Raw genomic sequence first — 25,241 nt, 5'->3', positions numbered from 1 at the left:
CGCCTATGTTGTCTGTCGAAGTGTGTACAACACGTACTGCATCATTAATTCCTTTTATTTGTCTGACATTTACAGTAGTGATCACGCGTTGCTCCGCAACATCTACACTTGAACTCATCTCCCAATTGCAGGCCACGAAATCTACGCTGACAAGTGCCATTCGTGTCAGATCTAATCCATCCCCAACTTTTCCTACATCAAAAACCCTTCCTCTATTTTCTTCCTTTCCCAGCTGGCATCAAGTTGCACCTAGCCCCATCTGTTACATTTTACTTGTCGCTAAGTGACACTGTGTCTCTGCTCCTATAATGTTGCCCCCTATCCCCACTGCATCTTGTAATATCCCAGGTGATACGCTCTCATTCTTCGCAGTCCAGCAGATCTTATGTCTCTCCCTTGCCCTTAAATAGGCTGCACTACAGATGGGGAAACTGAATTTAACCGGCTTCACGACGGTTCTGATTGATAATAATCATTTATTGGTACTTGGCCTCTGTGTTCGAACTTCAAAGAATATTATGAGCCGCTACGTTTAATGGACTATTTATCAGCAGTTTAATTAAGCCTTGAACGATTCCAGGTGAGCAGCTGCGATTTCAGAAAACTGTCTTATCGCTCACAGACTAATCATTTAATAGCCCCACAATCAGCTCATACAGTCATTTACTACGACAGCTCGCCACCGACACTGCCGACCAACACCTATTGCCCAAGGCGCTAAACAAGGGGCAAACAAATCCAGTCTGAGGCCAAAGATGCTGTTTTACTTACTCTCATGACTCAGCAACGCTTTCACCTCATTAGGGTCGTTCACACAAATCAATATTTTGACTAGCTCTGAGGACAGAAACCTTATGATCTCTACCCTTGCTTATTCTGAGTGGGCAAAACATAAATGATACGTAAAATATTTCATACACCTTAAGATAGGCAATCCAGCTTACATCGTCTGCTCCCTGGGCGTATGAAGTAATCTGGGTTTCCTATGTTAAGGCGTACGAAATATTTCCTGAGCCAATTTCGCACCCTGATCATACCACATCTAATCCATGGAAAGGAAATGGGAGGGAGTGCAGTGTAAGGTCGTTTTACCATAATACCTGTTTCATCAGCATTATTTAGAAAAAAAGACATAATTTTGAAAAGTCATTACTAACGATGATATCAATACTTCTAAAACATGCAAATGTAATAAACAAGTATTTTAAAACAAAAACAAAATATTTTTACGGTTCATTAGCCCGAAGAGCAGCATTTGCATCTCTGACAGCCCAATTTGACTTGCGAGGATATAAAATAATTAATTTAAAAGATTATAGTACTCACCGAGTCGAGTCTCAGTGTTCCAGAACCGCTCACTCGCTACCTGCAACACGAACGACCTATTAGAAGCAACACATATATCCGAAAACATAATGAGTTACTCTCATCTGGGCACAAAATGAGCAGCTTGTTGTCAGTGGGAATTAGCAAGAACTCTCAGAGACACAATTTTTTTTTGGCGTATCACAAGTAGTTGCACCAACAAAATGAGTTTGAATCGTTAGAATTCAGTACAGAAGCAAATCGATCGCCTGATCCGTAGCTATTATGCTGTGAAATAAATCATAATCAGGTGAGATAAGATTAGAGACTCACAGCTACACTAAGAGAGATAGGGTGAGTGAATATCGAGAACATCCGTGTACCGGAAGTCTCTAGAGGAACGGAAGGTTCCAAATGATTGGAAAAGAGCACTGGTAGTCCCAGTCTTCAAAAAGGGTCGTCGAGCAGATGCGCAAAACTATAGACCTATATCTCTGACGTCGATCTGTTGTAGAATGTTAGAACGTGTTTTTTGCTCGAGTATCATGTCGTTTATGGAAACCCAGAATCTATTCTGTAGGAATCAACATGGATTCCGGAAACAGCGATAGTGTGAGACCCAACTCGCTTTATTTCTTCATGAGACCCAGAAATTATTAGATACAGGCTCCCAGGTAGATGCTATTTTCCTAGACTTCCTGACGGCGTTCGATACAGTTCCGCACTGTCGCCTGATAAACAAAGTAAGAGCCTACGGAATATCAGACCAGCTGTGTGGCTGGATTGAAGAGTTTTTAGCAAACAGAACACAGCATGTTGTTATCAATGGAGAGACGTCTACAGACATTAAAGTAGCCTCTGGCGTGCCACAGGGGAGTGTTATGGGACAATTGCTGTTCACAGTATGTATATAAATGACCTAGTAGATAGTGTCGGAAGTTCCATGCGGCTTTTCGCGGATGATGCTGTAGTATACAGAGAAGTTGCAGCATTAGAAAATTGTAGCGAAATGCAGGAAGATCTGCAGGGGATAGGCACTTGGTGCAGGGAGTGGCAACTGACCCTTAACATAGACAAATGTAATGTATTGCGAATACATAGAAAGAAGGATCCTTTATTGTATGATTATATGATAGCGGAACAAACACTGGTAGCAGTTACTTCTGTTAAATATCTGGGAGTATGCGTGCGGAACGATTTGAAATGGAATGATCATATAAAATTAATTGTTGGTAAGGCGGGTACCAGGTTGAGATTCATTCGGAGAGTCCTTAGAAAATGTAGTCCATCAACAAAGGAGGTGGCTCACAAAACACTCGTTCGACCTATACTTGAGTATTGCTCATCACTGTGGGATCCGTACCAGATCGGGTTGACGGAGGAGATAGAGAAGATCCAAAGAAGAGCGGCGAGTTTCGTCACAGGGTTATTTGGTAACCGTGATAGCGTTACGGAGATGTTTAGCAAACTCAAGTGGCAGACTCTGCAAGAGAGGCGCTCTGCATGGCGGTGTAGCTTGCTCGCCAGGTTTCGAGAGAGTGCGTTTCTGGATGAGGTATCGAATATACTGCTTCCCCATACTTATACCTCACGAATGTAAAATTAGAGAGATTCGAGCGCGCACGGAGGCTTTCAGACAGTCGTTCTTCCCGCCAACCATACGCGACTGGAACAGAAAAGGGAGGTAATGACAGTGGCACGTAAAGTGCCCTCCGCCACACACTGTTGGGTGGCTTGCGGAGTATGAATGTAGATGTAGATGTAGATGTAGATGTAGATGTAGATGTAGATGTAGAAGGCTAGTGTTCGTAATATAAACAGACCCTGGTCCTTTTTCTAACAATCCAGCTGAAGAGGACTTTCATTGAGTGATCAATCTTCTGACTAGTCTGATGCGGCCCTTTAACTCTTCCTCTATTACTGTGCTCACTTCATTTCGAGACAGCTCTTACTCTCTAAGCCTCCATTTCTCTGACCTATTCCAGTCTTGTCTTCCTCTACATTTTGAACTCTCCACAGAAGTTCTTCTGTGATGCATTAACACATCTCCTAGCATCCTCAAACCGTATGAGGGCCTTTATCTGCCTCTTTGACCCGTTGCCTGGCAGCTCGGGCGTCCCGTTAGGAAACTGCGACGTAGTGATTCGCGAGGATAAAGGTTCGCTCATGAGCGAGGAGGTTGGCTGAGCGTCCTCTAAAGTACAGCGACCTGTGGGCGACGTTTTGCTGATGGCTCACATGTAACAGTCGAGGGACTGGTTTAGACAGTTGGGCCCTCTTTGCTTATCGAGATGGACGTGTTGACAATGAACGAGGTGGATACGCTATTGAAAGTGGCTCTCTGCTTTTCTATTAGACAGCGGCGAGTCACAGGCTGAAGTTAATCTTTCAATTCGCTGCCTTTCCTGGTCAACAGGGGGCTTGTGGCGGTTTTAATTTCATTCAGGAACAACGTGGAAAGGACGTTGAGCATCTGCTTTACAGCCATCGAGTGCTGGGAAGGGGAGTCTTGGAAAATTCGTCTGAAAGAACAGACAACACATATCCGATAATATAAGCGCCTGACGGCGAATAATAAGACACTACGACCGAACTCTTGTGTGAATCAGGTGGAGCTCCGAGCAGTGAGAGTAATGGACAGTGGAAGCTACGTGTACAGAGTGCGACGGGTTGGACGGAAAGCGTGCTCAGATAGCCGAAAAATGAGAAATTCGGGTTGAGTCCCTGATCGGCATAAAATTTCACATGTCGCCATTGGATTTATTTCACTGCCCTATTGCGGCTGAAGTCTGTGTTTTTCTTATGTCCAGCATGCTCGTTATCGACACGCATTTTGCTGTAATATGTGTGGTTACGACCTGTATGGGCGTACTTGTCACACTCTTGTTCCTTTAACAAGCAAGCACATTATTTCTTGTTAAATTTTCCTCTACTCTTCTAACAAACAAGTTCCGTTAAATTTTTATAAAGATCTGCCTGACACTTGGCTGACGGTTCCTTGTCAGTACACATGCAGCGACCACTGTCCGTATGTAATTTACTTTATTTTTGTTTACATTGTACATAAATCTGCATGAGCGCAGTGGTACTGATCGAAGTACTGCTCGCGTGCATTATTACCTGGAATTCGACTTGCTGTGTGACACTCTGTCGTTAATTGGTATTTACAGTTTGATTCCCGTGGCTTTTCGCGCTGGTGGCCGTTTAGTGAGTGCTATTTGGCGTATTATTAATTTATTTTGCTGCTCTGTGTATTTTCAATTTCGGTTTAATTCTGTATGCTTCCCGAAGTGTTATTTAAAATCGTAAAGACTGTGCTTCGGGCAACCTCTTAACGTTTGTGGGCCTTGACATTTTAAGGAATTTAATAGACAGCTCATTGGAGGGCCTTGTTTCCTGAAGGTTTCTGTTCAAGAGCTGCTTTTTAAGTCTGGCTACTCATCTGAAATGCAGTGGGCCACTTGAGGCGGATAGTTAAATTCTGATATTCTTTGTTTGGTAATTTCATCTAAAATGCTGTCACGGCTAGTTGCCAAATGCTATTTTTTTTTTCAAATTTTTGCTTATTTTGGTTGCCGACTAAGGCGAGCTACTGATTACAGCTGTTTTAAAATTGAATTTAAACACACTGGTCTCCGTCAAGGCGCTTAACTGTTTACTGTGTTTCTTTATACTAGTGCATTTTAACGCGACTAGTAGTAGCAATTCTTTTTCATATTTTAGTGCTTGTGCCCTTATTGTTCTGAGAGTATACCAGAGTGGGAAAGTTAGTAGGGTGTAAATTACTTTTCTAAAGTGTCCACCTGGAACATTAGAGCCCTACAACTGCTTGATGGTTTCATGTTTGATCTTACTGTTAAATAAACTAATTGAAACTTTATCAGTTTATTTGATCCAGCATCTTTCGACTCAAACTATTTGACTACCATTTCACTCCAGTCCTTTTTTTCTTTTCAGCCTTTTTCACATGTTTGTTTCTTTTCCGATTCTGCAGAGAATCTCATCATTTCATATCTCATCAGGCCATACAATTCTCAACATCCTTGTATTACGCCGTGTCATACGCATTTCTATCCTCTTCTGCTCAGCCTTTTCCCTCTGTCCATACTTCACTACCATGCAATGCTGCTGTGTTCCGAACTTACGTTCTCAAAAATTTATTCCGCAAATTAATGCCTATGTTTGAAACCGGTAGACGTCCCTTGGCCAGGAATGCTCTTTCTGCACATACCAGTGTGCCCACTCCTCCTTGCTCGTCCGCTATACTTTATTTTACTTCCAAGATAACAGAATTCCTTAACTTGTTCTATTTCGCGATCTCAAATCTTGCTGGTAAGCTTCTGGCTACTTCTCATTACCTTTGCCTTTTTCAAGTTTATTCTCAATCCATATTCTGTCTCATTACTTTGTTCATTCCATTCAACATTGAAGAGAGTATTAGTGTCATCAGTGAATCTCTTCATTGATATCCTTTCACCGTGAACTTTAATACCACTCTTGAACCTTTATTTTAGTTCTGTCATTCATTCTTGCATTTATAGATTGAGAAGTAGGGCCGAAAGAGTGCTTTCCTGTTTTATAAGATCTTCAGTCTGAGCACTTCGCCTTCGTTTCTTATTTTTCCTTCTTGTTCTTACACACATTTCACATTAGCCGTCTTTCCTTATAGCTTACGCCTACTTTTCTAAGTGTCGTTGTGAAATTCATGATGAAGAAAATCGTGATAGCAAAGTGGGAATTTGAATCCCCGCCCGTCAAGAGTGAGTCAAGAGTGTTTCACGTCTGCAACATCTCGCTCGGTGTGGGTTGAAGATTGGTAAATTTTGTATAGGCTGACAAAGTTCTCAATCACTTGCATTTTTCCTTCAGAATTTCTGTATTACATTCTTCTTTTTTGACTTTATCGTCTTGAAACGTAGAACATGAAACCCAGAATGTTTGAATGCTTCAAGAAAATGCTCCTACTGTAAAATAGCTGTGCGTCTGTAAACGCTTCTCTATGGCTACTGCTCTGTTACAATATTCAGTCGTGTAAGAAATACGCATGTAAGCCCTCCGGATAAAACGTTACCCCATTATAATAGCGCGATGTTCGCTTTGGAACGCTGCAGTTGGCGTAGAACTGAACAGGTAAGTGAGTTTGCTAGTCTCCCATTTTGATTTGTATGTTACGCACTACTTATGATTGTTTAGAGCAGTTTCTCTCTTCCATTTGTTCAACAGTCACCCTTCTCAAGATAAGGAGAAGTTGGGAGGCCGTACAGCCTATCTCTAACTTGGACTGTGAGACGCCTGACACTAATCTCCGACTTAAGGCTGACATGGTATTCTGGCATCAAATATCTTTGTCCGAGGTTACAAGCGATAAGCATTCTCTGGGGCTTGGATCGTACTCTGCAGGGCGCACATTCTGCATCGATAGCAGGTACGACTACAGTCCAATTAAGCTACGATGTTTTACCGCATCGTCATCAAAACAGCACTCACTAAATTAGAAATACATTACCAGCTGCCTTACACTGTACACCGAAGCGATGCTCTCGTCACCGAAATGTAGGTAACCTTTCTCTTCAACGCAGACTATGAAGGCTCAATAATACTACAATCTCGTGACGGTGGGCAGAGGAGATGCGATGATTCATCCTCGTGCTATTAAGACCATACATGGACGATACAAGCTGTGTGAAGAGAGGCAGGAACTTAAAAGTATCGAAAACGCCTCTCCGTATTCCGCACCAGTTTACGGTGTTTTAAATTTATGTTGGGTAGAAACCAAACTCTGGACTCTCTGACTCTTCAGAAATAAACTAATCTACATAAGCCTCTTCGGACCGACTATTGTTTACCGCGAAAAAAAAAAAAGAAAAATGTTGCCATATCGTGACCGCTTACTATACGCTTCGCTGGAGTGACCACAACTGTGAAATTTCTTACTCTCAGGTATATTCTTCCAAAAAGATCAGCCTGCTCCAAAAAACGGTCTTGTATCAAACGTTAATAATATAGTCACTACAATCGCACTATTGCAGTGGCCACATAAGATACAAATATTCAGTCAGGTGTACAAGACAACAGATAAATCTAACGCGGAAAAAAGATATTCCGCCAAGAAAGATCAATGACTGACGTGAACTACATTTTATTTCAGACACAATGGCACAATATAGCCGATTTCGGCCAATATTGGCCATGTTCAGACGATATTGGTAAAAGGGGCATTGGGTGAATAAAACGTTTGTCACATGCGCAGTAAAACGCGCTGACTAAACATATAGTGAGGCATGTGGCGTCCATACGGAGTATCATCTGAATATGGCTCTGAATTTAGATAAAAGTAAAAGTAGGTGAAACAAATCCTTACGTAATATTCGGATACAGCATTAGTAGTCTGTTGCATGACAGTCAGTTTGAGTAGCTTTGTAAAGCGACGTGAAATGGAATGAACATGTGAGGCCTGTGATGGGGATGGCGTATGGACGACTTCGGTTTAGTGGGAGAATTTTGGGAAAGCATGGTTCACATGTAGAGGAGAGCGCGATAGGTAGCTGGTACGATCTATTCTTGAGTACTGCTTTAGTGTCTGGGATACGCACTAGGTGAGATTAAAGGAAGACACTGAAGCAATTCAGAGGCGGACTGTTAGATTTCTTGCCAGTAGTTTCGAACATCACGCAAGTACTAAGGTGATGCATCGGGAAGTTACACGGGAATTCCTAGAGGCAAGGCGATGTTCTTTTCGAAGAAGGATAGTCAGAAAATTTAGAGAACCGACATTTGAAACTGACTGCAGAACGATTCTACTGCCTGCAACACACATTGCGCGTAAGCACTATGAAGATACGGTACGGGAAATCAGGGCGGATAATGAAATGCGTAGACGGCCTTTTCTCACTCGCTCCATTTGCGAGTCGAACAGGAAAGGAAACGACCAGTAGTGCTACAGGGCATTCTCCGCCACGCACCGTGCGGCAGCTTGCGGCGCATGCGTGTAGATGTTACACGGAATCTGTTAGGGTTGCGTCATAGAATGCGAATGTGTGTGGAACGTCATACAACTTTAAGTGAGTGCAGTTTTCTTACTTCATTATTCTGTCGTTAGTTACAAGCACCAATATTATACTCACTTCCTCAAGGCACACTTTGACGGGCCATAGAAATTGCATGTTGCATGCGGCCCAGCTACAGCGGTTGCATAAAAATACGGAAGCACGGAGAGAAATGCATAGTTAACCATAGATGCAGTCGCTACCCAAGCCTGCAGGTTGTGTTGTATCTGACCATGAACGGCACCTGTGTGATGCCTCAACACGTTGCAAGTGTCAGCCGTGTTGAGAACAGTGTCCTGTGTAGTTGTGAGTGCTAAGTGTCGGAGCTAAGTGAATTCGAATGCGGACAGGTTGTCGGTAATCGTATGATGGGGGCTTCCGAAATTAAGGGAGCAGAAATGTTTGGTGTTTAAAGAGACACCAGATCGAAGATTTATGCCTCATACAGAGAAAGTGGAAAAACATCATGCGCTAAGTCACAACGTGCACGAAAATGTGTGTTGGATGATGGAGAGAGACGGTCATTGAAGAGGGTGTGTCAAAAATAACATGACGAAAACTACAAAACTCACTGCAGAACTCATGATCACTGTCAGCAGCAAAACAGAACGGAGGGAGCTCCAAAGCGGGAACTGCAGGGCCATCTGGAATTTCAAAACTATTCATCAGTGATGCAAATGTCCGTAACAGGAAAAAGTGATATAGAAACCATAAAAACTGGATTGTGGGGCAACAGAAGTAGGTTATTTCACACTGTTTCCAACTTCTGGCCGAGTTTACGCCCCAAGAGGTTTCGATGGTGATTTGGGAAAGCCTATCGATGTATTCCATATACCCTATGTTTACGATAAAAGGGGACGTTACTGCCAAGGATAATATCATCATTTTGGCTGATCTGATCGGTCGAATTGCACGATGTTTGTTCCTAAATGGTGACGATGTGTTCCAAGAGGAGAGAGTGCCCTGTTCCCACAGCTTTCATCATCCTCGAATGTTCTTACTAGCACGAGGATGATTTGTCCCACCTCCCCTGGCCACCAGTCTTCATATCTCAATATTACTGAACTTTTGTGGTCTAAAGAAGGATGCGTGATCACTGTCCACCTCCATCATCGTTACTTGCCACTATTTTTCAGCGTGAATCTTATGTGATTCCCTTGAAAACCATACAGGACCCGTATTTATTCAAATAGAAATGACTGGATGTTGATTTGCATACCTAACGGTCTTTCCACTCCGTATTAGGCACGGTAATGTGTTCTGTTTTTGGCGTTCCCGTACTTTTGGCTACCTCCTACATGTCGGTCAACATTACTGACTACACGAATCACAGATACGTGTTTGGAAACATTGATGGCTAGCGATGTCCTGTAGTGTTTGCGGGAAAACATTTACTGCCCAGAAGCGCATTTACGGCGCAGAAGTTTATTCACGGACCACAGTATGGCCTTAAATTGAAGAAAGCGATCTGTTGGAAGAGTGTGCGCATCGAATGGCTCTGAGCACTATGGGACTTAACATCTGAGGTCATCAGTCCCCTAGAACATAGAACTACTTAAACCTAACTAACCTAAGGACATCAGACACATCCATGCCCGAGCCGGCCTAGTGGCCTAGCGTTTCTAGGCACTACAGTCTGGAATCGCACGACCGCTACGGTCGCAGGTTCGAATCCTGCCTCGGGCATGGATGTGTGTGATGTCCTTAAGTTAGTTAGGTTTAAGTAGAAGGGCCTAGAACCGCTCGGCCACAACGACCGGCAGTGTGCGCTTCCCTGCATTTCTGTTTTCAAGAGGAAAGAAGTTTCCATGTGGCTCGCGTTATTTCTTTATGTAAGTGAACTGCTCCCCAACGAAAACTCGTGACCTGTATTGTTCATAAGTATTCCAGGAGAACTGAAACACGTTTACAGTGTATCACAATATCAATTCGCAGGAACGTTGTTAAGAATGTAAATCAATATGAAAGACTGTACACCAGTTAATTACAGACTGCCAATCACTTGACAGCTTTTGGCTACCGATAATTCTTACAGAAGCATAATGTTGTTTGGTTGGTTGATTTGGGGGAGGAGAACAAACACCGAGGTCATCGGTCTCATTCGATTAGGGAAGGATGGGGAAGATAGTCGGCCGTGCCCTTTCAAAGGAACCATCCTGGCATTTACCTGAAGCGATTTAGGGGTATCACGAAAAACCTAAATCAGGATGGCCGGATGCGGGATTAAACCTACGTCCTCCAGAATGCGAGTGAAGTGTGCTAACCACTCTCTCGGTAAGTATTATGTGCGACAAAAGTAATGTCTCAGATCATTTCATTTGAAAACTCTTAAAGCTTTCTAAATAACACAAACATCATTAGCATTCTACATGTTTATTCTCCATGTGTACATGTTTGCGGTCCTCTGCAGCTAGAGGGATTAGAATTGTAGAGTTTAACATGGTGGCGTGTGAAGTAAGTACGTCGGTGCAGGAGAAACAGCGTGCTATAGTCGACTCTGGAGTACAAAGAGTTTGTCCACTCATGGAGAACCCACTCCTCCAGCACGAGAATGCCAGACCACACACGAGCACTGCGACATCTGAAGCAATACGAAGCCTTGGGTTCACTCTCAGAGAGCATCCTTCGCGTAGTCCAGACTTGGCCCCCATCCGATTTTTAGCCGTTTCCTAAACTTAAAGAACACTTACGTTGACTTCACTTCGATAGTGACGAAGAGTCGTCTTCTTGAGGTTCCGTGCCTCATCCATTACCTAGAATACCACTCACACGCAAATCATCACTCACATTGTTTGTTTATGAGATCGTAATATGTCAGAAAGATTTTGTTGTTGTTGTTGTGGTCTTCAGTCCTGAGACTAGTTGGCTGCAGCTCTCCATACTACTCTATCTAATGCAAGCTTCATCATCTCCCAGTACCAACTGCAACCTACATCCTTCTGAATCTGCTTAGTGTAGTCATCTCTTGATCTCCCTCTACGATTTTTACCCTCCACGCTGCCCTCCAATACTAAATTGGTGATCCCTTGATGCCTCAGAACATGTTCTACCAACCGATCCCTTCTTCTGTTCAATTTATGCCACAAATTTCTCTTCTCCCCAATACTATTCAGTACTTCCTCATTAGTTATGTGATCTATCCATCTAATCTTCAGCATTCTTCTGTAGCACCACATTTCGAAAGCTTCTATTCTCTTCTTGTCCAAACTATTTTTCGTCCATGTTTCACTGCCATACATGGCTACACTCCATACAAACACTTTCAGAAACGACTTCCTGACACTTAAATCTATACTCGATGTTAACAAATTTCTCTTTTTCAGAAACGCTTTCCTTGCCATTGCCAGTCTAAATTTTATATCCTCTCTACTTCGACCATAATCAGTTATTTTGCTCCCCAAATAGCAAAACTCCTTTACTACTTTAAGTGTCTCATTTCCTAATCTAATTCCCTCAGCATCACCCGACTTAATTCGACTACATTCCATTATCTTCGTTTTGCTTTTGTCGATGTTCATTTTATATCCTCCTTTCAAGACACTGTCCATTCCGTTCAACTGCTCTTACAAGTCCTTTGCTGTCTCTGACAGAATTACGATGTCATCGGCGAACCTCAACATTTTTATTTCTTCTCCATGGATTTCAATACCTACTCCGAATTTTTCTTTTGTTTCCTTCACTGCCTGCTCGATATACAGATTGAATGACATCGTGGAGAGGCTACAACCCTGTCTCACTCCCTTCGCAACCACTGCTTCCCTTTCATGTCCCTCGACTCTTATAACTGCCATCTGGTTTCTGTACAAATTGTAAATAGCCTTTCGCTCCCTGTATTTTATCCCTGCTACCTTCAGAATTTGAAAGAGACTATTCCAATCAACATTGTCAAAAGCTTTCTCTAAGTCTACAAATGCTACAAACGTATGTTTGCCCCTCTTTAATCTAGCTTCTAAGGTAAGTCGTAGGGACAGTATTGTCTCACGTGTTCCAACATTTCTATGGAATCCAAACTGATCTTCCCCGAGGTCGGCTTCTACTAGTTTTTCCATTCGTCTGTAGAGAATTCGCGTTAGTATTTTGCAGCTGTGACTTATTAAACTTATAGTTCGGTAATTTTCACATCTGTCAACACCTGCTTTCTTTGGGATTGGAATTATTATTTTCTTCTTGAAATCTGAGGGTATTTCGCCTATCTCATACATCTTGCTCACCAGATGGTAGAGTTTTGTCAGGACTGGCTCTCCCAAGGCCGTCAGTAGTTCTAATGGAATGTTGTCTACTCCGGGGGCCTTGTTTCGACTCAGGTCTTTCAGTGTTCTGTCAAACGCTTCACGCAGTATCGTATCTCCCATTTCATCTTCATCTACATCCTCTACCATCTCCATAATATTGTCCTCAAGTATAGACCCTCTATATCCTCCTTCCACCTTTCTGCTTTCCCTTCTTTGCTTAGAACTGGGTTTCCATCTGAGCTCTTGATGTTCATACAAGTGGTTCTCTTTTCTCCAAAAGTTTCTTTAATTTTCCTGTAGGCAGTATCTACCTTACCCCTAGTGAGATAAGCCTCTACATCCTTACATTTGTCCATCCCTGCTTAGCCATTTTGCACTTCCTGTCGATCTCATTTTCGAGACGTCTGTATTCCTTTTTGCCTGCTTCATTTACTGCATTTTTATATTTTCTCCTTTCATCTATTAATTCCGTATTTCTTCTGTCACCCAAGGATTTCTACTGGCCCTCGTCTTTTTATCTACTTGATCCTTTGCTGCCTTCACTACTTTACCCCTCAAAGCTACCCATTCTTCTTCTACCGTATTTCTTCCCCCATTCCTGTCAATTGCGCCCTTATGCTCTCCCTGAAACTCTGTACAACCTCTGGTTCTTTTAGTTTATCCAGGTTCCGTCTCCTTAAATTCCCACCTTTTTCCGTTTCTTTAGTTTTAATCTACAGGTCATAACCAACAGATTGTGGTCAGAGTCCACATCTGCCCCTGGAAATGTCTTACAATTTAAAACCTGGTTCTTAAATCTCTGTGTTACCATTATATAATCTATCTGAAACCTGTCAGTATTTCCAGGCTTCTTCCATGTATACAGCATTCTTTTATGATTCTTGAACCAAGTGTTAGCTATGATTAAGTTGTGCTCTGTGCAAAATTCTACCAGGCGGCTTCCTCTTTAATTTCTTTGCTCCAGTCCATATTCACCTACTACGTTTCCTTCTCTCCCTTTTTCTACATCCGAATTCCAGTCAGCCATGACTATTAAATTTTCTTCACCCTTCACTATCTGAATAATTTATATTATTTGACCATACATTTCTTCAATTTCTTCGTTATCTGCAGAGCTCGTTGGCATATAAACTTATACTACTGTAGTAGGTGTGGGCTTCGTATCTATCTTGACCACAATAATGCGTCACTATGCTGTTTGTAGTACCTTACCCGCATTCCTATTTTTCTATTCATTATTAAACCTACTCCTGCATTACCCCTATTTGATTTTGTGTTTATAACCCTGTAGTCATCTGACCAAAAGTCTTGTTCCTCCTGCCACCGAACTTCACTAATTCCCACTATATCTAACTTTAACCTATCCATTTCCCTTTTTAAATTTTCTAACCTACCTGCCCGATTAAGGGATCTGACATTCCACGCTCCGATTCGTAGAACGCCAGTTTTCTTTCTCCTGATAACGGCATCCTCTTGAGTAGTCCCCGCTCGGAGATCCGATTGGGGGCTATTTTACCTCCGGAATATTTTACCCAAGAGGACACCATCATCATTTAATCATACAGTAAAGCTGCATGCCATCGGGAAAAATACGGCCGTAGTTTCCCCTTCCTTTCAGCCGTTCGCAGTACCAGCACAGCAAGGCCGTTTTGGTTAGTGTTACAAGGCCATGTCAGTCAGTCATCCAGACTGTTGCCCCTGCAACTACTGAAAAGGCTGCTGCCCCTCTTCAGGAACCACACGTTTGTCTGGCCTCTCAACAGATACCCCTCCGTTGTGGTTGCACCTACGGTACGACTATCTGTATCGCTGAGGCACGCAAGCCTCCCCAACAACGGCAAAGTCCATGGCTCATGGAGGGAGGGTCAGAAAGATAACATGCCATAATAGCTTCACGAAGAGTTCGAAACAGAGGTACTACATTTTTGTGGCGTACGTTATTTACATAAAAGTGTCACTCATAAATTTATTTTATAAATGCTGACTAATTCTGACTTTTAAATCTTTGAGAATAATTTATATTCTATTTTGTATCATATGTTGAGTAGAGTCTCTGAAGAAATATACATAGTTTTGGAATTTGCTGTCGTTGTCACATACAGCAGTAACATTTGAGAAGTTTACTGAATTACTATCTACTTTATCATTGTGAATATTTCGCGCTTGCTTTTTGTGATGTACAAACGTGTCCAGATCCTCCATAAAATCCATAGTATTCGATTTGTTGATGTAGTGGATATCTTAACATTTTTGTTTTTGAATGGTTGTCCAGTGTTTTTTGTATTTATTACTATTGCTTATTTTGTTGCGTGTGTTACAGTTGACGTGTTCAGAATATCTGTATGAACGTTACTGCCAGTCTGTCCTATGTAGTGTCATGAACAAGTTAACATGTGGCTCTGTACATTCCTGAGACGGAGAATTTATCTTTGTTTAGTATTTATGATTGATGTGAGGTCTCATACTCAGAGGAGCGTAGAGGACGATGCGGGAGACCCGCACCGCTGTACTAAGCAAGGTCCTAGTGGAGGTGGTTTGCCATTGCCTTCCTCCGACCGTAATGGAGATGACTGATGATGATGAAGACGACACAACAACACCCAGTCATCTCGAGGCAGGAAAAATCCCTGACCCCGCCGGAAATCGAACCCGGGACCCCGTGCTCGGGGAAGCGAGAACGCTACCGCAAGACCACGAGCTGCGGACGTTTATTATATACAGTGTACACTAACTTCTTTTGTAGTTTATTGTTGCTGGCGAAAGCCAATTTGAATTTATGTGACCCGAGTATCTACATTTTTTTTATCTACATAAAGTATGCTGCCCACACATTTAACACGCGATGGCACGCACCTACTGGAACAATTATCATCGATCGCGGCAGGAACAGCAGAAGAGGAAGACTGTGATACGGACACACATTCTTTCATGATTGCTGCTAGCCACACACAGTGGGCAGCAGAGAAAACATGTCCATTTGCATTATTTTAGCAGCCTGTTAGTAATTTCAACTTTCATGCAGTTAACGGTTGACGACGATCGAATTGTTACAGAACCAGAGCGTACCTGGCTTGTATCACTAACTTTCAGATGCCGCATTTCTGGAAGAGAGACATTTCGCCTCGTTGACTAATTACGTATTTTTAATACACAAATCTGTCAGTGCCTCAATCACGCACGTGCCTGACACGCCGGCTTGTGTCTAACCACTCAAACGTATGTGGATGCCCTCTGAGAGACTGTCGTTGAAGTTCATTTCCACTGGTATACGCAAAAGCCACACTCTAAGCTTTTTTCGATAAGAATATCACTTTCATTTGCTCGGCTGAATAAGCTCTCTGCTCATCGACTATAAAAGTGATACGTGATACATTTTACGAGTGACAGTTGCGGTGCACGCCGAAATTGAGCCGGCGGTCGGAGCAGACCACCGAGTGTACTCGATAATCCACCTTCAGGGCTGACACGCGCTCTCTCTCTCTCTTTCTCTCTCACTCACTCACTCACTCACACACACACACAAACACACACACACACACACACACACACACCCTTTGGTCTGGTTTTCCGCGCCACCGCTCTAGCGCGAGCTGTAACACCCTTGCACACTCGGCTGGAAGTTTCAGCTGATGTTTCCAGCTCACAGCATCCGTACTTTTATCCTAATGGCGCACAGGGGCAAGTCAGCGTCATCCAGCCGCACGCAAAAATGAGTTTGCTGGACGAAAAAAAGAAGAAAAAAATAAAGGGCAGAAAAAAAGGGAAAGGGTGGAATCATGGGCAAATTGTCCCCCAGGGATGTTAGAGCTGACGCCAGCAAACACACACACACACACACACACACACACACACACACACACACACACACACACACACACACTAATGAAAAGGGGCACAGAAGGGTTGCACTGCACGGGCGTGACCCAGTACAGTCGAATGCTCTACAGTCGGCTGCAATACGAGCAGTTTTTCGCCACTTTGGGCATTGGCACGCTAGATCGATTACTGAAATAACTGTAGCCATTACCAAACTGTTGTTTTTCACGTCAGCCTTATACAGTGTCATCGCAGCCAGTCACCTACAAACTACACTCCTTGTTTGAGCTTCCTTGCAGACGAATCTTTTCTATGTGTGCCCTGATTCTACTGTAATCGGTAATCTGATACAAAACTAAAAAGAGATCACATAACGGAGATCGTTATGGAAATGTGGGAAAACCTCATGTGGCAGACACTTGCATGTAACGATAACCACCCCACGAAATGTTAACTGATTCTTCCTTCACTACATTGCAGAACAAAACAGTAATAAATGAAAATTGACACTCTGTTTATGTTCTATATTTACTAATTTATTTAGTGAACCAGTTTTTAGGCATATATGACCATCATCAGACTAACCAAATATAGTCTTATATAAATTAGAATATTTGTAAACTAAATTGGAAAAGATGTTATTCATAAATAAAGGAGGAAAATCAGAAAAAAACATCAACACTACACTAAAAAAACAGTGGCTATACGTCAACTTAAATTAAGAATCCTAAAAAATAAAATTAGTGCTTGGCAAGACTGCTAAAGAGTAGCTTCGATTGGTATTACAAATAGAAAGTGATGGAGGACAAAGTAAAAGATAGAACTGACTATTGTAACAATAAAATATGGAGTACGAAGGCAACCACAATAGAACAAAAATAGAGGAGTGGAAAGGAACAGACAATGAGGGAATCAGTGAAAAACAGAGGAGTAAGTGTAGTTTGTAACAGGAGAACTATACAGCTGCTTCGTCTTTTAATGTCAAATGATGACTGTGGTGCACATTTTTGTTGAATTCCAGGGCATCCACCAGGCTGAGTTTTTGGCCTTCGTTTTCTGAGTGAAGGACGCGGAACTGTGGCTGGCAGCGGTGGTGGTCCTCATTCATTACACGCTAAGAAAATGTGGCATATTAATTCTGCAATCTGAGCTGCGTCCATTTTCAGCCAACCTAGTTGTTATGTCCCTGCCTGACCGACGATTTAAAACTTATTACAATCAGGACAAGTTATTTTGGGTACCCTACTGTTGGACAGTAACTGGGTCTTATCTTAGCTACTGAAAATACGCTGAGCTCTTTTTTTACATAGTAGGGAATCTCGTAGTTGCAGGATTTCAATGGTTTTGCCATACTCTATGATACCTTCCTAGGTAGTAGACTGTGGAAGGGGCAGCGGAAGGACTTTAAAGGATGGGTAGAATTTTCAATTTTTGTTCATACGCGAGATGTGGTCAGTCAGGATTGGACTGTAGCCACTGGTTGTTGTTGTTGTTGTTGTTGATGTTGTGGTCTTCAGTTCTGAGACTGGTTTGATGCAGCTCTCCATGCTACTCTATCCTGTGCAAGCTTCATCTTCTCCCAGTACCAACTGCAACCTACATCCTTCTGAATCTGCTTAGTGTATTCATCTCTTGGTCTCCTTCAACGATTTTTAGCCTCCACGCTGCCCTCTAATGCTAAATTTGTGATCTCTTGATGCCTCAGAACATGTCCTACCAACCGGTCCCTTCTTCTTGTCAAGTTGTGCCACAAACTCCTCTTCTCCCCAGTTCTATTCAATACCTCCTCATTAGTTATGTGATGTACCCATCTAATCTTCACCATTCTTCTGCAGCACCACATTTCGAAAGCTTCTATTCTCTTCTTGTCCAAACTGTTTATCGTCCATGTTTCACTTCCATATATGGCTACACTCCATACAAATACTTTCAGAAACGACATCCTGACACTTAAATCTATACTCGATGTTGACAAATTTCTCTTCTTCAGAAACGCTTTCCTTACCATTGCCAGTCTACATTTTACATCCTCTCTATATTCCATTATCTTCGTTTTGCTTTTGTTGATGTTCATCTTATATCCTCCTTTCAAGACACTGTCCATTCCGGTCAGTTCCTCTTCCAAGTCCTTTGCTGTCTCTGACAGAATTACAATGTCATCGGCGAACCTCAAAGTTTTTTTTTTTGGCACCCCATACCATCACGCCGGGTGATAAGCCAGTATGGCGATGACGAATACACGCTTCCAATGTGCGTTCACAGCAATGTCGCCAAACACGGATGCGACCATCATGATGCTATAAACAGAACCTAGATTCATCCGAAAAAATAACCTTTTGCCATTCGTGCACCCAGGTTCGTCGTTGAGTACACCATCGCAGGCGCTGCTGTCTGTGATGCAGCGTGAAGGGTAACCGCAGCCATGGTCTCCGAGCTGATAGTCCATGCTGCTGCAAACATCGTCGAACTGTTCGTGCAGATGGTTGTTGTCTTGCAAACGTCCCCATCTGTTGACTCAGGGATCGAGACGTGGCTGCATGATCCGTTACAGCCATGCGGATAAGATGCCTGTTATCTCGACCGCTAGTGATAGGAGGCCGTTGGGATCCAGCACGGCGTTCCGTATTACCCTCCTGAACCCACCGAGTCCATATTCCGCCAACAGTCATTGGATCTCGACCAAAGCGAGGAGCAATGTCGCGATATGATAAACCGCAATCACGATAGGCTACAATCCGACCTTTATCAAAGTCGGAAAAGTGATGGTACGCATTTCTCCTGCTTACACGAGGCATCACAAGAACGTTTCACCAGGCAACGCCGGTCAACTGCTGTTTGTGTATGAGAAATCGGTAGGAAACATTCCTCATGTCAGCACGTTGTAGGAGTCGACACCGGCGCCAGCATTGTGTGAATACTCTGAAAAGCTAATCTTTTGCGTATCACAGCATCTTCTTCCTGTCGGTTAAATTTTGCGTCTGTAGGACGTCATCTTCGTGGTGTAGTATTTTTAATGGCCAGTAGTGTACTTCAGCGCATTGTCTTCGCATCACTTCAAGTGACTGTAGTCTGTGAACTAAAACACCTAATCAGTATCTCTGGATATCACTTTGACAACTACATAATACCCTAAAGAAATATGTTGACTGAAATTATCACATAATTAGATAATTACATGACTTATTGCCAAACGTGTTTGTCATATGCTAAGGTATCAGTATATACGGCAAGTCAAATTCCACGAAAAAGTACCGTCACTTAAGTAATACGAAACTCAGTTTACCCGAGATAAAAGTATTTTGAAACATACTGCTGATGATGGACATACACACAATATCGGTCTGGCTGTAAATTTATTCTTATTGAGGAGCCTGCGTTATTATATATTAACATGACATATACCGCCCGTTGAAAAAGTTCCGAGGACGATTTTTTTGCTGGCGTCTAAACGAAGACAGCGTAGTAACTATCAACAACTGTAAAAAACAGATGTGAATTCGCCCAGACACTTGTGACCGGACAGTGTTCAGTAATAGAACAACATCTTAAATCAAATTTTCGAGACAATCTCCAGAAAGGTTTCAAGCGTGTACTAAGTTTCTTCCGCACACTTTCACTTCCGAACAAAACCAACGATGTGTGGACGCCTGCCGCGACTAGATTAAAATGCAAGACACGGAAAATTCTTTTTTGGAAAGAACCGTCACGGGTAAGTAGACGTGTTGTCAATACGAACCTTCCACAAGACGACATGAAGGTTAATTCTTTGACGACGTAACCAACATTCAAAACAAATGTGACGCACTAGTTGAACATCCCGAAGAGAGACTTTTGTGAAAGTTTCACATGACTCTGTGATTTTCTGGTCGTTAGCCTAAAGAGGGGGAGGAGAGCTCTGTAGACCACCTGAATCGTTAAAAGCACCACCTTAACCATTCTTTTTATTAATCTTGTCTCACTTTTTGGACTGACGGGGTACGCACCTTTCACGAGAACTTCTTAGGTCTTTTCCCAGGTAATTAATGCTGCAGTCTCACATCCCCGTATTATCTACGATTGTTCGCTGTAGCGAAACAATCCACGATCTGCTAAACTCGAGGCTTTCTTCTTTCTTGTTAAAAGTGTTTTCTTGTTTGTGAATTTCTGTGGTTTCCCAGAACAAACGGGTGTGGTAGTTATTCTCTACAGCGAAATGTTGACGTGATGATTACGTAATTGTAATCTTCGGCCGCTGGTTTGACTCTAGTCAGCTTCCGAAAACGAAGGGTGAACATCGGACAACACCAAATCACCAGTGGTAAAAGCCAATAGGCAGGAAGCCCACAGGTGGCCACGACAGATTCAACAATTGAGTCTACAAAAGCAGATGGTTTACAAAGCACTCTTGTGATGTCGTATCAGTCGTGTAGGATACGAACCAAATGGGGACTAGCTGGGAATAATGTACGTATACAAAGAAGGGCAGCAAAGGTTTGTGTGGTCCTTGAGAGAGAGACATGACGATGCTGAAAATCTGAACTGGTTTACGCTGGGGAAGATGGCCGCAAACTATTCCGCGAAACCCTACTTTGTAAGTTACAACAACAAGAATCTAGGAATGTAACACCGAGTGTATCAAAAAGAATCATCCGATTTAAAAAAAATCATAACTATTATGTTATTTAAGATATGTGCGTGAACAACGTACGGTCGGAAAGAGCAAACTCTCGAGTTTTACATGGTTCCCGCTTGGTAACAGCACTTCAGTTCTAGTAAAAATGGTATCGGTACAACATAAAGCGTTTTGTGGTATATGTTTTGCGCAGTGCGGGTCAGTAATAACTACTCAGCGTGACTTTCGTACTAGGTATGATGTGGATCTTCCTACAGCACAGAGTGTTAGACCACGCCATGAAAATTTCCGAAAAACAGGTTGTTTGTGTAAAGGCAAATCGCCAGGCCGTCCCCGAATGTCTGACACAGACGTCGAACGCATCCACCACAGTTTCACAAAGAGTCTGCAGAAATCCGTTCGCCATGCAGCTCGACAGCTCAGAATGCTCCCAATGTCCGTCTACTGCAAGGTCCTCGTGAAGGTGACAAGCAACAACGTGTGGAGTTCTGAAATTTCGTTCTTGGCAAGATGGAGGATCACAGTTTTCTTCCACGCTTAGTGTTTGGTGACGATGCAACATTCCATCTAAATGGAAAGGTGAAGCGTCATAATATGAGAATGTGAAGTGCGGAACAACTCCATGAAATCGTAGAAGCCGGCCGGACTGGCCGAGCGTTTCTAGGCACTACAGACGGGAACCGCGCGACCGCTAAGGTCACAGGTTCGAATCCTGCCTCGGGCATGGGTGTGTGTGACGTCCTTAGGTTAGTTAGGTTTAAGTAGTTCTAAGTTCTAGGGGACTGATGACCTCAGAAGTTAAGTCCCATAGAACTCAGAGCCATTTGAATCATTTTTTGAAATCGTAGAACATGACAGGGACTATCCATAATTTAATTTGTTTTGTGTAGTTTCGCGGGAAAAGGTGAAGGGTCCATTTTTCTTTGCCGAGAACAGTGTTACTGGAGGCTCGTATCTCGATATGCTTGAGAACTTTCTTTTCCCACAGTTCGATTCGAACGACTTCATTTACCAACAAGATGTGGCATCGCCATACTGGCATCTGGAGATGCGGGGATTTTTAAAGCAAAGGGTTACTGACTGACGGATCTGACGCACTGGACCAAATCATTCAGCCTTACATTACTGGTCTCCAAGATCACCGGACCAGACTTTGTCTGATTATTTCTTGTGGGGGTTTATAAAAGACGCTGTTTATGTGCCTCCGTTACCAACTACAATGAATGAACTGAAACATCGCGTAACAGCAGCTGTGGAAGCTGTAACTCGTGACATGCTCGCTCCGGTGTGGGAATAATTTGTATAACTTTTTATGCCTGGGAACTTTATAAAAGACATCATATTTATGTCAGTGACTGTGACGGGCGTAAATATGATATCTTTTATAAATTTGTATACCATATCGAAACATCAGGTTACCTCTCATTCAGAAGGCTGTTTCACGCAGCGACTGTTATATTGACTTGTAAATAATAGATTTCAGCTATCAGTCGTCCTTTTTAATTTTTTTTGGCAAATCTAGATTTCTCTAGAAACTAGCCATTGTCAATGCACTATCATTTTTTATCAAGCTATTTGATGAACGGATGAAGCCCGACCAACAGGCATTACATGCATTGATCAAAGATGATAGTGCATTAAGAATGGCTAGCTTCTAGCTGAAATCTAGATCTACCAATAAAATTAAAAAGGACGACTGATAGCTGAAATCTGTTATTTCCAAGTATTGACAAATGCCGTGCATCTCAGTAGGGGCATATTGAACAGCTCTGTGAAGGTACGAAAAAATACTTTTTGCCCTTCCTGCTCATAAAAAAACCAGAATTTATTGAACATGGTTATTAGTTTCAGAAATCTAGACGTGCATAATTGGTTGATTCTTTTCGATGCATACCGTACAATCCCCTACGTATCGCTAACACAGGGATCGTTATGACAAGGTCAGTCCAATTGAAGGGAATGCAGAGGCGATTGTGCGATCAATCTTGCTCTACTCAGTACGTGAATGGAACGGGGAGAATAAGTGGTACAATGAGACGTACCGTTGGCCATGAAATTCGCAGTAGTTCGCAGAGCATGGATGTAAATGCAGATCTGCGGTAGTGTCGGGGCGTGAGGTGAATGGCGGATTCTGGGAGCAATCTCAGGCGTCGCCGCGAGACGAGGTCAGTGGGTCAGCCCAGGAACTTTCCTAGTTAGGGGTGGATCAGTGCCTGGTCGCGCATGCTGTGCTACGTTCTAGATAAGAAACGTGAGCGGCCTCGCTTAGGGAAATAAAGCCGCACCACTGCAGTGGCTCTCAACAAAATGCTAACTGATCCACGTTTTCGTATCCGTTCCCGACATCTCTATGCAGATCAGTATCCCAGTCCACAAAATGGCGATACAGAATGTAGCGGGTGTTCAAAGAGTTAGTATAAATTTGCAAACTGAATAAATCACGGAATAATGTAGATAGAGAGGTACAAATTGACACACATGCTTGGAATGACATAGGGTTTTATTAGAACAGAAAAAATACAAACGTTCAAAAAATGTCCAACGGATGGCACTTCATCTGATCAGAATAGCAATAATTAGCATAACATAGTCAGACAAAGGAAAGGAAATGCTCAATATGTCCTGCATAATTCCTCAACAATAGCTGTAGTCGCGGAATAATGTTGTGAACATCACTATAAAGCATTTCCGGTGTTATGGTGAGGCATTGGCGTCGGATGTTGTCTTTCAGCATCCCTAGAGATGTTGGTCGATCACGATACACTTGCGACTTCAGGTAACCCCAAAGCCAATAATCGCACGGACTGAGGTCTCGGGACCTGGGAGGCCAAGCATGACGAAAGTGGCGGTTGAGCACACGATCATCACCAAACGACGTGAGCAAGAGATCATTTGAGCGTCTAGCAATATGGGGTGGAGCGCCATCCTGCAATTTGGTTCTAATAAAACCCCATGTCATTCAAAGCATGTGTGTCAAATTGTACTCTCTATCTACATTATTCCGTGGTTTAATTTTTCAAACTGAAACTGACTTTTTGATCACCCAGTACTTTGCAACGGCTTGCGCTTCTCCGTCGCCCAAAACAATTGCTTTAAATGGTACTTATGCATTAGGATAAAGATTACATTCTTTCTCGGTCTGAACTTGATTTTTCATACGTGGGCCATTCCAAAAGAGTATTCGGTACTCAGGACATTTTTATTCAAGGCAATGATATAAAACCTACGTTACATCTTCGTATCTCAGCAACTTTCCTACTTGGTCGCCGTCCAAATTCAAATATTTGTCATAGCACTCCACAGTATTTTCTATGTCTCCTGTAAAGTCCGTTGTCATTTGCTTGTTATTTCCGCTAAAAGAAGTCTTTAATTTGGGAAAATGATGGTAATCACTCGGGTCAATCTGAGCTAAAAGGTGGATGTCCGAAAACTTCCATCTGAAAACGCCTAAGCATCTTCTTCATCAATGCAGCAGAATGCGGACGTTGTCGGTTTATGTCTACTGACAAGAGCCCACTGCTTTTATTATCTCTCATCCAGGCAAAAAGTTCGTGAACAGGATACACATTCGATCAAAGAATACGGTGTCTGTTACGTTCTAGGTGCTCAGAATTTATCTGGATTTTTTGGATTTTGTTGGGCAACGTGAATGAAGCAGTTGACTGGTGCTTTGTTTCTGGGCATTCATGCGAAACCATGGACTCATCACCAATAACAGCGTCTGTTAAAAGCTCCTCGCCATCTTTGACGTACCTAGTGAGAGGAGCCAGTGCAGATATTGTTCGTCATATTTTGTGTTCGAACCCAGCTGGGACATCACTGACATTTCGAGTTGAAGGCGAGCCCCCAACAGAGGGTGCACAAGGAAGACAGACGTAACACTTCTGTCTTACGTCACACAAATAGCTTCCAAGTTGACGTCCATACGTCAAATGCGGATATTAGCCGACACACGGCTCCACTCACAAGGGAACATTCTCAGGTGTAGCTAAACGATCTTGATGTATTTTGGCGGGTATGCGGCGAGATCAAAATAATGCAATACGTTTATTTTCGTTTTCGTACAATTTCTCTGCCTAAAACATCTGAGGTGAAAAATATTTGCAACTGCGACAGTATTTCGTAATATTATTACAGCTGTAGTGCGTCACCACTTTCAAGCACTTCTGACATGTACGCATGTCTGAAGGAACGGACTCTGTAATGAAATTACGTAGTTTGCCGTTGCAT

The 25,241-nt window shown here is 42.7% G+C and overlaps 1 protein-coding gene across 1 annotated transcript in view; it reads right to left on the bottom strand.

Annotated features, from left to right (window-relative positions):
- The window catches only part of LOC126285316 (uncharacterized protein CG3556-like), a 597,333-nt gene that overhangs the window by 412,371 nt on the left and 159,721 nt on the right, over nucleotides 1–25,241 (bottom strand). Inside the window, exon 2 of the mRNA XM_049984616.1 lies at nucleotides 1,327–1,366. The gene's annotated coding sequence lies outside the window, so the exon portion shown is untranslated. The remainder of the gene's footprint in view (nucleotides 1–1,326; nucleotides 1,367–25,241) is intronic.

This window comes from Schistocerca gregaria, chromosome 8, assembly GCF_023897955.1.
Source record: "Schistocerca gregaria isolate iqSchGreg1 chromosome 8, iqSchGreg1.2, whole genome shotgun sequence".
Taxonomy (NCBI): Eukaryota; Metazoa; Arthropoda; class Insecta; order Orthoptera; family Acrididae; genus Schistocerca; species Schistocerca gregaria.
Note: the sequence above shows the minus strand (reverse complement) of the source record. Positions and strands in the feature narration are given on the sequence as shown.